A 17476-nucleotide genomic window follows, 5' to 3' on the forward strand; every position below is an offset into this window, starting at 1 on the left:
GCACAAGAGGCGGTTCAGCAAGTCGATGTGCGAAAACAGGGCCTTCGCAGCAACAGAAGGCAGTGTTTGCGTAGTGAAAATTGTTTTAGCAAGAATTGAAATCTAATATGGGATCCACTCCAGTCAGATGCCCTAGGCTTGCTCGGCCCCACCTTGGGAAGATTTTGAACGGCCAGGATCATCGGACCGATCCTGGCCACGAATGCAAAACGGCCCAGATCGTCCGGCTCTCGGACGCACGTAAACAAGGGCTGCGCATGCATTGTACTGATGGTGGGGCACATGATCAGAATCAGTTGAGAAATCCACACCGTCCATTTCATTCTCCTCGAAATTTCAGTTGGGAAGGGACCATTTTGACTCAGATTCGGTCTGACCCACGGAAGAAATCACGCTGCAACAGGTTTGGACATTGTAAAATAGTCTTTTTCTGATTGTTGTGGCCGGCACATGCATGTGCATGGCTGACAACGGTCAGATTTATTTTGACCAAATTGAGCCCCTCTACATGATGGACAGATCGGATCGCTTTCATGGTCCATGATGGAGGCCCACTAATGATCAAACGGCACCCCTGTTTCATGCAAGAGAAAACGGTAGTTGCCGTTTTTGAATGAATTACGGGTCCAAGGCGGTTTGACCGTCTTGGACTAGCCGTGCACATCTAGTGCAAATGTTCATGGTGCACACACAACTCAGGTGGGGTCTACGGTGATGGTTATGAGAAATCCAATCCATTCATCCGTTCTTCCAGCTAATTTAATAGGTCCATCCCAAGTTTGAAACATATCAAGAGATCAAGTGTGCCCAAAAAATGGTTTATGAGATGATATGTCCGTTAGGCCATTTCTACAGGGATCTGAGGGTTGAAATTCGACGTGTACGGTTAATTTATGGTCCCTAGGCCAAATATAAATTTTTTACTCGAATGGATGGTAAGAACCCTGTGATCATGCATTCCAGATGACTTTTAGGCCTCTTAAGCATGAAATACTTGATTTTCTCGAATCTCGTCCATGTAAATTCTTCAATCTGGTACCTGGAGTCCGTCCCTTGTCTTGGTGATTTCTGAGAGTTAAATCTATACTTTTAGTACCCTTTTTCAGTCCAGGCTCCTAAATTCAATAGACAAAAGTTCAACAATCAGCGGGTAAAATTATAGCATGTATGATTTGATGTATACAATCCAATGGGCTATGTTGATGAACGGTTTTGATCATATACATATGTGAGATATTGCATAGAGATTAGTGCTTGTTTATTAGTTCTGTTTAAAGCGTTGACTACTGCTGGAGAAAAGCTGGCCCTGGATTTGGAGCAAGAGAATTGACTACTCTATTATTGTCCTTAAATGATGGCATACAGCGGTTGTATCTGAACTTCTGCATACAGCCATTTATTTCATGCCACTGTATCCGATGCATATTTTGTTTTGGGTCCGCCGAAGAAGGTAGGCCACGCCGTGATGTTCACCTAGTCTGAAAAACCAGGTCGATTTGCTGATAAGAGAGACAACGCCATATCTATGGACAGTTGATGCTCTGGCTCAGTAACTCCCCTTTCAGCATTGTATTCAAATGTTTATATTAGTGGATATGTGATGATGATGTTGCCTTTATGATTTGGGTATGCTTGTAGTTATGCTTATTACGAGTTAAATGTACAAAAAAAAATCCTCCTTGTAGCATCCCAGGATCGGAATCTGGCGTATGAACACAAGGAGCCTAGAATGGGGTACTGCGGAGGCTGTCAGCACCGGATTCGGTGATCAAAAATTTTATCAGCCCGGTTTTCGAGTTTGGGGCGTGACATCAGGGTGGTTAGCTGACAACAAATTTGAGCAGTTTTAGAGGTTAGAGATCAAAGAAATTAGCTACCATTTGGCTCTTTTAGGAATAGCTTGAGATGATCATATGGGACGCCCCTCAAATCTTACCTCATTTCTAGCCCTCCAAATCTCCCAAAGAAAAAAAACAGGGGCTAACCAGGAGGGGGAGGAGAACTTAGAGTGGGGAAATGGTCTTTGCCACCACCAACTGAGCCTGTCCTGGACTGAAAACTGGAGGAAAAGGGGCACCCAAACATACCTGCTATATGAGCCCAGATAGAACCAACAAGATTGTTGCCCAGAAAAAGATGCGATTGAGATTCCATTTGCAACCCATGGCCCTGGGTGCCGTCGCAGTAATTGCAAGCTAGGAAAACACCTTTGTGTTGAATGTTCTCGTCGACTAGCAAGGTCCCCTGCATCAACCTCCATAGGAAGATGGAGATCTTTGGAGGGATTTTGGGGTGCCACATCCACCTAGCCCAGGCCTTCTTCAGCCCACTGTCTTTGCTGACGCCCTAAGCCGATTTTGTAGAAAATATACCTAAAGGGGCATGGGGCTAGAAGTGTTGGTCCTCAGCCTCAAAGATACAAAAACCATCGTGCTAGATGTGGGCTTGGATCCAATTAGGAAGGATCAAAATGGCAGAAGATTTCTACCCATCCTCATCAAGGAAATCAGCAATAGTGAGGCTTCTGAGATTGGGAGGGATGTTGAGGGAGGGAATGGATTCCAATGGACCCAAACCGGCCCAATTGGAGAACCACATATTGCAACACCCATGGCCCACTTCCCATTGGACGTTCCTGTCCAGGAAAGGGAAGAGGCCCACCATGATTTTCTAAAAAGGAGAGACAGAGGAGTTGTGACTGTAGTTAATGACAAAGTCACTAGAGATTGGGTATTTGGCTCTCATGAAATTGGCCCGCAAGCTTTTATTCTTTCTGTATCTAGCTGCCCAGGCCATTTTAGATTGAAGAGCTCTCATAACTTCATTCATTTTTCTGATACCCAGCCCACCCTTATCCTTCAGTAAGCATATGGACCTCCAGTTTTTCTAATGCAGTTTTTTCTTCCCTTCATATACCACCCCAAAAAAGAAGTTAGCAAGCACATATTCCATAATCTTTCAGAACTTTCTTAGGAATGATAGTCACCAACATAGTGTAGATGGGGATGTTGCCAAGAACAGAAGAAATCAGGGTAAGCCTACCAGCCTGAGAGAGGATTCTTGCATTCTAACCTTGAATCTTGGCCTTTAACTTGTCGAGCAACGGGCTGAAGACACAAATCTTGATTCTACCTTTCACAATCGGGATCCCCAGGTACATGAAATTACCAATTGCATTCGAAAAGCCTAGAATCCTTTCAATGGATCTAATCCAGCTAGTTGGCATCTTAGCAAAATGGAAGAATGAGCTCTTCCTGTAGTTAACTTTGGTATTTAGAAATGAAACCTTGCATCTTTTCCAAAGACTTATGGGAGCCATTAATAAATAAAACCGTATCATCAACATAAAGCAGATGAAATATCTGAATGCATCCCATTTGAGCTTAAAAGGCTGACACAAACCACTAGCCACCAGCTTGGAAATCCCCCTACTGAAAACTTCAACAGCAAGGATGAAGAGACTGGGGGAGAGGAGGTCTCCTTGTCTCAAGCCCCTGGTAGATCTAAAGAAACCACAGCTCACTCCATTGACAAGGACTGAAACTAATTGTTGTTCCAACAAGACTCCACCATCTCCACCCATTTGGAGCAAAATCCAAACTTAATCAAAACCTGCTTCAGGAAACACCAATTCACTCTATTGTAAGCCTTCTCAATGTCAAGTTTCAGAACAATGTTTTCCTCATGAACCTTCCTATCGATGTCTCTGTATATTTCTTGGGCAAGGGCAATATTTTCAGCTATTGAACGGCCCCTAACGAAGGCTCCTTACTCAAGAGATATCAACTTCGGGAACAAGGGGCCAAGCCGGTTGACAATGATCTTGGCGAAGATTTTGTAGAGGCCAGTTGCATAGACTTATTGGACGGAAATTGGCGAAGTGTTCACACCCCAAGTATAAGGCTGTGATGTAGTAATAAACTCGGTAGGACCGAGGTTGAATCCATAGGGACTGAACCTTATACATAATCTGAAAGCAACCAGAACTAGAACTAGAAGAAGATGAAATCTAAATCACGAATAATTGATGGAATAATGGTGAAATAGTAAACTAAACTTTAGAATTCAAAGGTGAGAAACTAGGGATTTAGAGGATCCACTTGTAGAGATCAGTGAGATCTACGCTTGATTCACGAACACAACTGGAATCAAAGTCCCATCTTTATCCAGTTGGAATATATTTCATTAAAATCAATCTGAACTTCTTTTGATCTAGTTTTCAAGAGATGAAAGGTATGAGAATTAGAGTTAATTCTATCACAAAACCATGCCCATGAGACAAAGTAAACAATAGAATTAAACCAATCCACAACCAATCTGAAAGATGTATGAATGTTAGGAAGGATTTCATCATCTAACCATGTCCAAGGGGCAATGGTGAACAACAGGGCTTCCTATCTTCACAATCAACATAAGGGAAAGGAACACTCAAAGCTATCGCGGATCTATTTTAATTTAAGTCACAACAAACCATTAAAAACTGAATGCATTCCTTAAATCAAAATTATAATCAATATCAGTTCATCTAACATGAATCAAGGCTGTAAAGTACTACCCAACACGCCACAAGCTTCACCTCTTAGCCCTAGCTAAGAGGTTTAGCTTGACATGATGCCGTTCTCATCAGAAAAACAGTAAAAAGGAAGAACAAATTCTCTAAATCTCATTAGAAAAATAGTAAAAAGGAAGAACAAATTCTCTAAATCTCTCTCTCTCTCTCTCTCTCTCTCTCTCTCTCTCTCTCTCTCTCTCTTTTTAAACGTCCGAGCATGGATGTCGTTCTTTCTCTTCTCCTCTCCTTTATATAGAACCAAGGGAGTCGGTTTGGGCGATGGAAATCTTTCGCACAAGAGGCGGTTCAGCAAGTCGGTGTGCGAAAACAGGGCCTTGCAGCAACAGAAGGCAGTCTTTGCGTAGTGAAAATCGTTTTAGTAAGAATTGAAATCTAATATGGGATCCACTCCAGTCAGACGCCCTAGGCTTGTTCGGCCCCACCTTGGGAAGATTTTAAATGGCCAGGATCATCGGACCAATCCTGGCCACGAATGCAAAACGGCCCGGATCGTCCGGCTCTCGGACGCACGTAAACAAGGGCTGCGTATGCACTGTGATGATGGTGGGGCACATGATCAGAATCAGTTGAGAAATCCACATCGTCCATTTCATTCTCCTTGAAATTTCAGTTGGGAAGGGACCGTTTTGACTCAGATTCGGTCTGACCCATGGAAGAAATCACGCTGCAACAGGTTTGGACGTTGTAAAATAGTCTTCTGCTGATTGCTGTGGCCGGCACGTGCATGTGCATGGCTGACAACGATCAGATTTATTTTGACCAAATCGAGCCCCTCTACATGATGGACGGATCGGATCGCTTTCATGGTCCACGATGGAGGCCCACTAATGATTAAACGACGCCCCTGTCTCATGCAAGAGAAAATGACAGTTGCCTTTTTTGAATGAATTACGGGTCCAAGGCGGTTTGACCGTCTTGGACTAGCCGTGCACATCTGGTGCACATGTTCACGGTGCACACACAACTCAGGTGGGGTCTACGGTAATGGTTATGAGAAATCCAATCCATTCATTCGTTCTTCCAGCTAATTTAATGGGTCCATCCCAAGTTTGAAACATATCAAGAGATCAAGTGTGCCCAAAAAATGGTTTATGGGATGATATGTCTATTAGGCCATTTCTACAGGGATTTGAGGGTTGAAATTCGACGTGTACAGTTAATTTATGGTCCCTAGGCCAGATATAAATTTTTTACTCGAATGGATGGTAAGAACCCTGCGATCATGCATTTCAAATGACTTTTAGGCCTCTTTAGCATGAAATACTTGATTTTCTCGAATCTCGTCTATATAAATTCTTCAATCTAGGTACCTGGAGTCCGTCCCTTATCTTGGTGATTTCTGAGAGTTAAATCTATACTTTTTGTACCCTTTTTCAGTCCAGGCTCCTAAATTCAAAAGGGGCTATATTGATGAACGGTTTTGATCATATACATACGTGAGATATTGCATATACATACGTGAGATATTGCATACAGATTAGTGCTTGTTTATTAGTTCTGTTTAAAGCGTTGACTACTACTGGAGATAAGCTGGCCCTGGATTTGGAGCAAGAGAATTGACTACTCTATTATTGTCCTTAAATGATGGCATAGAGCGGCTGTATCTGAACTTCTGCATACGGCCATTTATTTCACACCACTGTATCAGATGCATATTTTGTTTTGGGTCCGCCAAAGAAGGTAGGCCATGCCGTGATGTTCACCTAGTCTGAAAAACCAGGCCGATTTGCTGATAAGAGAGACAACGCCATATCTATGGACAGTTGATGCTCTGGCTCAGTAACTCGTGTGGCCCATCCAATGAGTGGATCTGGTATATAAATTTTCATTGGCATGATTATTGTAACGTGTCGCCGCATCTGCATGGTTTGGATGGTGTACACATGTGACCTATTGGCAGAAAAGAAATAAATGTACCTGAACTTTCACGACTTCACGTATAGTCACCTTATGCAATCATTTTCCTTTTTAGTTTTTTTTTTCTTTTTGCTTTTTTTTTTTTTTTTTTGGGTTGTCTAAGATATCCTGTAGAACATTAATTTTCTACATGCCACATGAGGGAGGTGCAGAATTTTTTATATATGATTAAATCCGTATCTCAGGGTGAAGATTGTTCGAGGGAATATTTCAAAAACCTGCCTAATTATATATTATGCAATTTACATATGATACCTATTGGGAATTTTCGTTTGGATATACCGAAAATATAAAAATAAATCAAAAATAAAATATTTTCAACGACATCAAACTATTTCGCGCAAAATTTTGTGAATCCGCCGGATCTGTGAAATTTATTTCCGATTTCATTTGGGATTCTTCCATAGGCTATATATGTAGGTGTAAACGGGATTAGGAGAAAAAAAATCTTAAGTTTTTAAATCGTCCAAGGATTTCAAAGTAAGGGTGAGATTTGAAAGTATTCAAATCGGGTAAGCTCTTTCTCTTTGTAATTTCTGTTTTCAAAGTGATCATATGTTGCTTTGTGCCATGATTTTTTCTCGAAAGAGGTTTTCCATGTTAAATCGTTATATTCTTGTGTTGCTTGAATTATGCATTTAGATTACTCTCCTAAATTCATCTCTGTCTGCTTTTGTGATCCCTAACAAATGGTATCAAAGTTATCCTTGGGGCACAAGCTTGAATCTATAAGGAGAAGTATCAATGATTGGTAATCATAAGTATGACATTAAAAAGTATTCGAGTAAAAACAATTTTGAGTTATGGAATATTAAGATGATTAGTCTATTAACTCATTAATGGCTGGATGAGACTCTTGAGGAGTGATGTGCATTGATGAGTGATGACGATTGGAAAACTCTAGCTAAGAAAGTTAAATCATTAATCTGATTGTGCTTAACGGATGAGGTTTTTTACAATGTCATGAGAAAGAAAACCACAGCGGAGTTGTGTGCGAAATTAAAAGGTGGAGATATGGAGGCCTACATCAGCAATTTGAACAAGTTGATTTGTAATTTGCTAGACATGGAGTGAGCGGTGAAAGATGAAGATCAGGCGTGTATTTTGTTGAATTCACTTCCGGCATCGTATGAGTCTTTTAGGGGTTGCTTGTGCACCGGTAATATATCGATCCCTAAGTGTGGATACTGTTATCTCAGCCTTTCAAGTCAAGGCCATGAGACAAAAAAACAGTAGCATGGGGGAATCTACTAATGCACCGCTTACAAGGGGCCGAAATACTGAGTGAGATACAGTATCCTCTCGATCTATATCCAAATCCAAGGGTAAGTTCCGGAAAAGACAAGTTAAAGTGATGGAACTGTAAGATGCTAGGCATATGAAATGAAGAAGGATTGTACAAATCATAAAGCCAAGAAAGAGAATTTTAAGGCTTCTTCCAGAGAGGTCAACACTGTCACTTCTGATAAAGGTACAAGCACGGATGTGATGTTTTGTCTATGTCCATTATCAGACACTTGTATGATGATTGTACAAACAAGTGGATCCTTGACACAGGAGCATCATATCACATGACTCCTCATCGAAGTTAATTCATCAACTACAAGAAGTATGATGGTGGACAGGTGTTTATGGGAATGATAATGACTGTAATGTTGCGGTTGTTGGTACAGTGTGCATCAAGATGTTTGATGGGATGGAGCGTACCTTGACTGATGTCAGGCACGTTTCTAATATGAAGAAAAGTCTAATTTTTCTTGGTGCACTCGAGGTAATAGGGTGCAAGTTCATTGGTTATAATGGTATCCTTAAAGTATCAAAGGGGGCACTCGTGGTTATGAGAGATCAGAGGCACAATAATCTTTACAGGTTGATCGAGAGCACTTTAACAGGTGAATCTGCAACGGTAGTTGCAGAATACACGTCTGCACGTATGTGGCATACATGTTTGGGCCACATGAGCGAGTGAGGCATGAAGGTGCTTAAAGAATGAGGCATGACTCTGGTGAAGATTTACACCAGTGTAAATCTGACGGACATGCTCACCAAGGTGGTTACTAAGGTGGTTCTTATAGAGAAGTTCAAGTTATGTGCAACTTCTCTGGGCTTGGTGATGGTATAGAAGAAAGACGGAGTGAGCACGAGAAGCATTGATGAATCTATAATGCAAGGCAGAGTTAAGAGAAAAGGATAAGAAGATATACATTTGAAGATTGAAAACATGGTGGATATTGTTATATTGGATGTCTTAATCTGTAATATCATTAGTCTTTTGATGACAAGTTCGATGACATTGAGCAGGCTTCGATGCCATCGAGTATTTTCAAATTTTCTCTTTTGGTTGTTTAACATATTGGTATCATTTTTCCATGACATCAAGGAGTGTTTGATGACATTGAAGTCCATGTTTGATGTCATCGAAGCTAGGTTGAGCAATCGAAGATTTCTAAAAAATTCATGTTGTCTCTGAACTATTTTGGCATTGTTCGATGCCATCAAGGTGGTTTCGATGTCATCAAAGGATGAGTTTCGATGACATCAAATTGTTTTATTGCAAGTCCGCCAGATCTACTAAATTTGTTTCCGATTTTAATTGGGATTCTTCCAGAGGCTATATATGTGAGTGTAAACAGGATTGAGAGAAAAAATTATATGGTTTCTAAATCGTCCAAGGGTTTCAAAGGGTGTAGCAAGGGTGAGATTCAAAAGTGTTCGAATCGAGTAAGCTCTTTCTCTTTGTAATTTATGCTTTCATAGTGATCATCTATCGCTTTCTGCAATTATTTTTCCCAAAAGGGTTTTTCCATGTTAAATCATTGTGTTCTTGTGTTGCTTAGGTTGTGTGATTGGATTACTCTTCTAGATTCATCTCTGTGTACTTCCGCGGTCCCCCAACATACAACACATGCATGCATACATAGGAGAATAGGTTTGGAAGAAAACCTAGAGAGATATGGAGGGAATGGAAGAAGCTACAGACTACATATGTGAAAGAGGAATGTTTTTAACAATGGGCGATTCACCTCCACTTTTACTAGTGCCATGGCTAACTCAAATTTTAGTTTTGACTTATTTTTGGGCTAATGTTATAGACCATATGCAACAATTTTTGCATGGTCTTGTTTATTACTGCATGAGCAGTTACAACAGGCCTCTTAAACGGTTAGTTTTAGCCCCTATATAAGGCAAATAGGTCTCTCTCAGACCTCTTACCCACAACACTTCAAATCCAATCACCTAACCCATATCTCTTAGCCACTGTTGCACCACGACTTACACCCATCTTGTATAAGGTCGCGAGGGAGCAACCCATCTGCGACACGATTTGCACATGCGAAATGCGCCACTAGTGCCTCTACAATCATATTGTCTCACATGCCTACACCCTTACACCGAGCCTGAGATTGTGACTGTGATTGTTGAGGGTCAAATATTACATATCAGACCCCAGTTATTGCCTAATTTTACGTACATGATAATGCTTAATGTCATATCTTAATTGTATTTTTATTGCAGGATGTAATCAGGAGCGTGGACTGAAAAATAATATCAAAAGCATGAATTTGACACTCCGAAGTCACCAAAGCAAGGGACGCACTCCAGAGAACCAAGACTGAAGAATTTACATGCCAGTGATCCGAGGAAATCAAGTCATTCACGTTAAAGAGGCCCGAAATTGGTGAAGAATGCAAGATCACAGGGTTCCTACCATCCGTTTAGCTCGAAACTTTATATTTGGCCTGAGGACAATAAATTAACCATACATGCCGAATTTCAGTCATTGGATCCCCGTGGAAGTGTCCCAACGGACAGATTAGCCTATGAATCTCGGATTTGGGGCCCACCTGAGATTTGGATATACTTCAATTTTGGTTTCAGCTCCTTAAATTGGATAGGAAACTGAATGGACGGTATGGATTCCCTAGAAAACATCAAGGTGAACCCCACTTGCAGTGCGTGTACCCCACGCTCGTGCACCAGCAAGACACCAAAACAAGGTCGAGCGGTCAGCAGGCGCTGACCCGTTCAAAATGATCCGGATTGAGAAATTCAGATTTTCCGCCGCACAGGGACTTGCGGACAGATCTTAGTGGGCCACCACCGTGCATCAATGGTCAGATCCGGACTGTCTATGAGACTCACGCGTCCCCTCTCACTCAGGCCTAGTTGGCGTAATTTCAAATTACAGCAGATGTCAGATCTCAACCATTTAAACGCAGGATGGATGGTTGGGTTACAATTCAATGGGCCACACCTAACTCGATCCAAAATCATCCATATCTGAACGATTTTTCTCGTGAATCGAATGGACTGAATGGATCTATCTATTGAAGCTGATCATGGACCCCACCATCGTCACAGCGTCACTGGTGTACGCAGGCCCTGTTTCCACATTCGTTGCTGACCGGTTTTGGGACTATTATATGCCCATGGTGATGATCGGACGGCCGATTTGGACCGTCCATCGTGTAGGCCACTCGAAAACGTCCCAAGGGATGCTATTCTTTTGAACAGGATCATAGGAGCATGGGCATTGGGAGGATCCGTTTTTGCTGCGTAAAGTGACTTCCGCACCGACTTATCTGCGGAGGTTCCTGACCGCCTACGGCAGCAAGGAGTCTCCCTTTCGCACACCCATACGGACGGACGCTCGGCTGCCTATAAGAAAGAAAGAGAGAGAACGGAAAGGGGGATTAAAAATTGAGAGGAGATTCGGTGGCTGGACGTGAGCAGGAAGAGAGAAGTGATATCTGGTTTTTTTTTCTTTTTCTTTTCTTTTTCTTTTTCTTTTTATTTGCTTTGTTTAAAAGGTCTAGCCCATTCATGTGTGGCTAAACCTCTTAGTTAGGGCTAAGAGGTGAAGCTTGTAGTCTGATGGGAGAGACTTTACTTGTGTTTATTGTTTAGACTGACTGATGTTGATTTTTGTTCAAATTAAAAGGAATACTTTCAGTTATTTTTAATGGTTTGTTGTGACTGAAATTACAATAGATCTGCGATGGTTTTGAGTATTTCTTCCTCCTTTTGATGTTTATGACGTCAGGAAGCCCTGTTGTTCACCATCGTCTCATGGGCATGGTCGGATGGCGGTATCCTTCCTAACTTTCATGCATTGTTGATTGGTTGGTAATTAGTTTAATTTTGTTGTTTGCTTTGTCTCCTGGGCATGGTTTGATGATGGAATCCATTCTAATTCATATACCTTTCATCTCGTGAAGACTAAATCAAGTAAGTTCAGTTTGATTTCCATGATTCTTGATGCAGGCATAAGATCTCCCTGATCTCTACAAGTGGATCCTCTGAATCCCTAGTTTCCTTCCTCTGAATTCCTTAAGTTTTAGATAAGTATTTCACCATTATTCATCAATTTATATTTGATTTCGATTTCATCTTAGGCTATTTCTATTTCTACCTAGTTTCAGATAACGTACAGGTTTCAGTCCCTTGGGATTCGACCTCGGTCTCACCGAGTTTATTATTACATCACAACCCTATACTTGGGGAGTGAACAGTGACCATTACTGTGCCCATGCACATGCATGGGTGTTCTAATGCGAACTGGAACACATAAGTCTCGGTAGTCCTTTAATGCACCAAGTAAATACTAAGGTACTCAACACCGTACTTATTAAGAAATATTTTGCATCTCTCCTTTCCAATACGAGACTATTCCCAAAACATAAAAATCAAAGTTTTTTTGCAAACCCTATATATATATATATATATATAGAGAGAGAGAGAGAGAGAGAGAGAGAGAGAGAGAGAGAGAGAGAGAGAGAGAATACTCACTTGCACACTAGTTCTCATGAGAACTCATGAGAGCTTTTTAAGAATTCATCACACGTGATGTGGGTCCAAAATCTGAATCGTCCATGTGATACAACACCCCATGAAACTCCCAAGGCCTAATTTTCACTCCGATCCAAAACTTTGGTGGGCCATAGAAAAAGGAAATAATTTCCTCCCTTGATTTATCTCTCTTTTGCCATGGCCCACCAAAGTTTTGGATAAAGGGTAAAAGTCAGGCCTTTAGGGTTTCACGGCATGTTGCCTCATATAGAAGGTTCAGATTTTAGACCCACATCACATGTGATGAGTTCAGAAAAAGTTTTCAGGAGTTCTTGTGAAAATGGTGCGCAAGTGGCATTTCTCTTTATTTTTATATATATAAGTTTTATTTAAAATATTTTTAATCAAAACGTTTTCCATAACTGCTACGCGCAAAGGATCACTCAGAACTAAGGGTGTACATCAAGTCGAACTGAGTCGAGCTGGCCTTAGCTCAACTCGGTTCAGCCACTAGCTGACCTCAGCTCAAACTCGACTTGAGTCGGTCCTTGAGCCTGACTGGCCAAGTTAGCTCAGTTCAGTCAATAGCTCGGGCCAAGTTCGAGCCAAGATCGAGCCGAGTTCGCCATTGAGGCATTTCCACAAACACCTAGATTATACCTTCAAAATCTCTCTGTATGTAAAACAGAAGCAATGGTTTTACATGTATTTTATCAAACAACTTCTAAGTAACATAAAAACAAAAAAAAACCACGAAAAAAAAAAAGGTATTTGTTTCATGTACATACCTTGCCACCAGCCACACTTTGTTAGAGTCATTTTATCAAACACTTGGTGAGCAACATCAATGGCAAAGTAACCGAGTCACTGAACTGGTTTGATTCGAGTTTGATTCGAGTTTGATTTAATCCGAGTCAAGTCGAGCTGGGGCCTGCTCAAACTCAGCTCGAACTCATTTTCGAGCAAAAAAAACGGCTCAACTCAACTTCGAACCGAGTGGAATCACGCTTTTTCGAGTCGAGTCGAGGAAGCTAACCGAGCTAGCTCGGTTCGTGTACAGCCCTACTCAGAACTCTGATGTAGATGTGCTATCCAACATTCTGTCGGATCGATCTTTCCATGCTTTATGCCATCATTAAAGCCGGACGGTTTCGAAGCTGTCCGCCATCCGACTAAAGCTGGACAGTTTCAGTGCGCATACAATATAATTAATATACGAGGCATTGTTATTTTACAGAACGGCTCTTTCGCGTTGTATTGAAAAGGAGAATTGATCATGTGCTACTTTGCATGCTATTTTACCATGCAAGGTTTTTATTTTCCAGTTAAGTGTCACTTCAGAGGACCGTCTGAACCGTGAAAGTGGTGGACCATACCGTATTGATCAAGGTGCAGAAGATTTGATCGATCTACACATCAGGTGGGCCACACGCCCCTGTCTGTCTATCAAATTCGTTGGTGTCGCCCACAAGATGAACGGCCATCTTCTTTTTTTCCCACGTGATCTCAATAAATGAGTATTATCCAATGCCACCAACGAAGCGGATTGCGTCCTGCCCCTGCTGGACAAAATCGGTCCAGACGGGGGCACTTTGGGGTCCACCGTGATGTATGGGTTTCATCCATGCCATTCATCTATTTTCCCATATAATTTTAGGTAATGGGTTAAAAACTGAGTCATATTCAATGCTCAACCATACAGTGGGGATTGATTAGTCACCGTTAAAAACTTCATGAGGCCACATAAGTTTTTGAATCAATTTGAAATATGTGTTTTCCATACATCCAAGCATATGTGACCTTATGAACAGTTTTGATGGAAAATAACATCATGGTAGGCCCTAGTAAAGTTTCAACGGTGGGCATTATTGTCAACGCTGCTTCTTCTGGTGTGGTCCACCTGATACTTGAATCTATCTAATTTTCCAAATATAGTCTTAAAATCATCTGAAAAAAATAGATGAGCCGCATGGATGAAACCCATATATCACGTTGGAACCAATTTCCGTCCAGGGCGGGGAAAGCGCATTAAAACTTGTCCAGTGGCTTCCAAACACGTTAGTTAACCATACATTCGAATTTGTGTGCCGTGGTATGTATCCAAAGCGTATTTGAGAACAATCGACTACTTGCATGAAGAATGACTGTTTGTTTGCAATTAAAATCTGAGCTGTTTAAAGAACGCGATTTAGCTACAGTCAGGTTGAGACTCGCTACTGAAGTGACGTCACCAAGTTATGTGGGCTCCACCATCATATATGTTTTATATCCACACTGTCCAACCATTTGGGAGATCATAGGGCATGAACCAAAGAATGAGTAAGATCCAATGCACGAGTGGACCCGACCACAGAAAAAAGTGGGGAGAGCGATGTCAACCGTTAAAACTTCTACGGGCACAAAAGTTTTCGATCAAGCTGATATTTGTGTTTTCCCTTCTTTGCATGTCTTCTTTCACACATGAACAGGTTGGATCTTATATAAACATCATGGTGGACCGTAGGAAGGTTTCAACGGTGGACATCACTCTCCCCGTTGTTTTTTGTAGTGGGGTCCACTCCAGATTTTGATCTGCTTCATTCTTTGTATCATGCACCTAAAATGATCTCTAAAAATGGATTAACGGTGTGCATACAATACAAACACAATGGTGGGGCCCACGGAACATGGTGATGTCATTTCCGTAGCAAGTCCGGCTACTCAACGTGCCAGTAGCTAATCCGCGTTGCATGTAAAATCTGAACCACGGCGAGACGTCAACAACATTTTCAGTTTTCAAATTGCCTCCTACTTTATGTACAATGTCTGTTCATGCTTTTTTAATATTCAAAGTTCTCCCATGGCTTGTTTGGATACCACCAAATAAGTTACTTTTTTTTTTTTTGACTTACAGTAGTAGATAAGTAATTTATTTCAAATAAATAAATTTAATTTATGACTAATTATAAGTAAATTTTAAACTTAAAATTACTTAATTATTTTGATTAATTCTTTTTAAAGCTCTTTTAAAAAAAAAAACAAAAAACTTTTGTAAGTTGCCAATGTAGATAAGTAAAAATGTGTGTTGTTTACCAATTGTACCTATCTACTTAATAAGTAAGAATTAAAATAAGCTATTTGAAGCATAAATAACTCAAGTAACATACAATCCAAACACCCCCTAAAATAATATAAGATGCAAAATGCCTGAAAGTTAAAGTATAGATATAGATGACCACCTATGGTATTGAAACCAACCTTCTTCAATGACCATATTTCTCACCTATGATATATATATATATATATATATATATATATATATATATATATATATATATATATATATATATATAGTACTATGAGGTCGACCTCATGGGAACTTCCAAGGAGGTCGAGCGGTGTGGGCCCCACACCGTGATGTCTGTCAAACATGATCAACACTGAGCATTTAATGGGTTCCCTTTAGGTTATGGTATATCCCAAAAATCAGCCATATATATAACCCAGGTGGGCCATGCTATCTAAAACCATGTGAAGACATATCTAAAACATGTAAAACCACTTGGTGGGGCCGACCTGAGTTTTGGATGTAGCTGAAATTTAGTTTAACCTCTCATCAAAGTGAGACACAATGGATGGGCTGGATTCGTGAACCACATCTAGGTGGGCCCAATAAATAATTATGAATGTTTTAACGAGAGGGTAATCCTTCTCAACTATTGTATATGGTGTGGCTCACCCAAGTCATGGATTGACTTGATTTCTAAGCCCATGGCCCACCATGGAATGATGCATCTGACTGATCATGAAACCCCTCGAGCCCAATGTTTACCACCAGAATTTTAGATCATGGAGAAAATTTGTCCCCTGGAGTTTCATGGGATTCCACATCATATGGATTGTTCGAATTATACGCCCATGACACATTTGCAAAAGTGTAGGTGCAGGAGAGCATGACTCTCTCTCTCTCTCTCTCTCTCTCTCTCTCTCTCTCTATATATATATATATATATATATAAGAAAAAGAAAATGACAAAAAATAAAAATACTTTATTTCATCTTGTTTTATTGATTGTCTTTCACTTACACACTCCACTTGTGACCTATTAATTCCACAGGTGGTGTACGCTTTGGACTTGCATACAGCCCATGTTCATGCATACAATTGCCAATACGACACATAACAGGGGTACTACCTAGATCTGCTGTTACAAGAAATAGGATCACTAATCAGGTGGGCCACATCCCTATGAAATAAATATAGGACTGGAGAAAAACATGGCTGACGTTTTCCAAACTCCCACCTGTCCAAACACAGTGGACCACCTTGGTTGTCAAACCCACCTAATAATCCGTGTAGATACTCAAACGCAGAAAATGTTTTGCCTCCCGAGGCATGATGCTGCGTGAGAGGGCCGATACGCAAACCCATTTGGTACAAATTCCAACACAAGGATGTATGAATCCAATACCCACCTCGTGAAGGAGTACAATGCAGCGGCAAGATCGATAACGTAATAATAATAATAATTAAAGATCAAGAGGAAGCATTTCTTTGACGCTGTCTTATCTTTTGGCAAAGTTCAATTCATTGAGTACATTAAGGGCCGTTTGGATCATAAGTTATTTTATATAAGCTTGAGCTTATCTTGGTTTCTACTCAAGCAGTAAGTATGTTTGGTAACTAATATATTTATGAACCCATAAGTAAAAAGTAAGTTTGGTTTCAAACTTCACATAAGGACTTATCCTTCAAGTTTATTTAGTCCATCCTTAATATCCACCATCCATCATGTTAGCCCAACCTACAATTTGGACCATTCATCATGTTAAGCCCACCTTGGCCCTATCTTCAACGTGAGCACTCATCATGTGAAGCCTACCTCCAATGAGGACCATCCACCTTGTGAGGCCCACCTTCAATGTGGCCTATCCATCATGCGGGGCCCTCTTTGGATGTGGTCCATCCATCATGTGGGCCCAACTTTAGTGTGGATTGTCTATCATGTCGGACCCAACTTTGAAGTGGGCTGTCCATCATGCAAGGCCCACCTGAGATGTGGATCATTTATCATTAGAGGCCGACCTTTGATGTTAATTGTCTTCGTATGGGGCCCACCTTGATATGGGTCATCTATCATGTCGGGTCTACCATCAATGTTATTGTCCATGATATGGGGCCCATCAAATGGAGCCCACCTTGACTGGACCGTCCAT

Source organism: Magnolia sinica, chromosome 4, assembly GCF_029962835.1.
Source record: "Magnolia sinica isolate HGM2019 chromosome 4, MsV1, whole genome shotgun sequence".
NCBI lineage: Eukaryota > Viridiplantae > Streptophyta > Magnoliopsida > Magnoliales > Magnoliaceae > Magnolia > Magnolia sinica.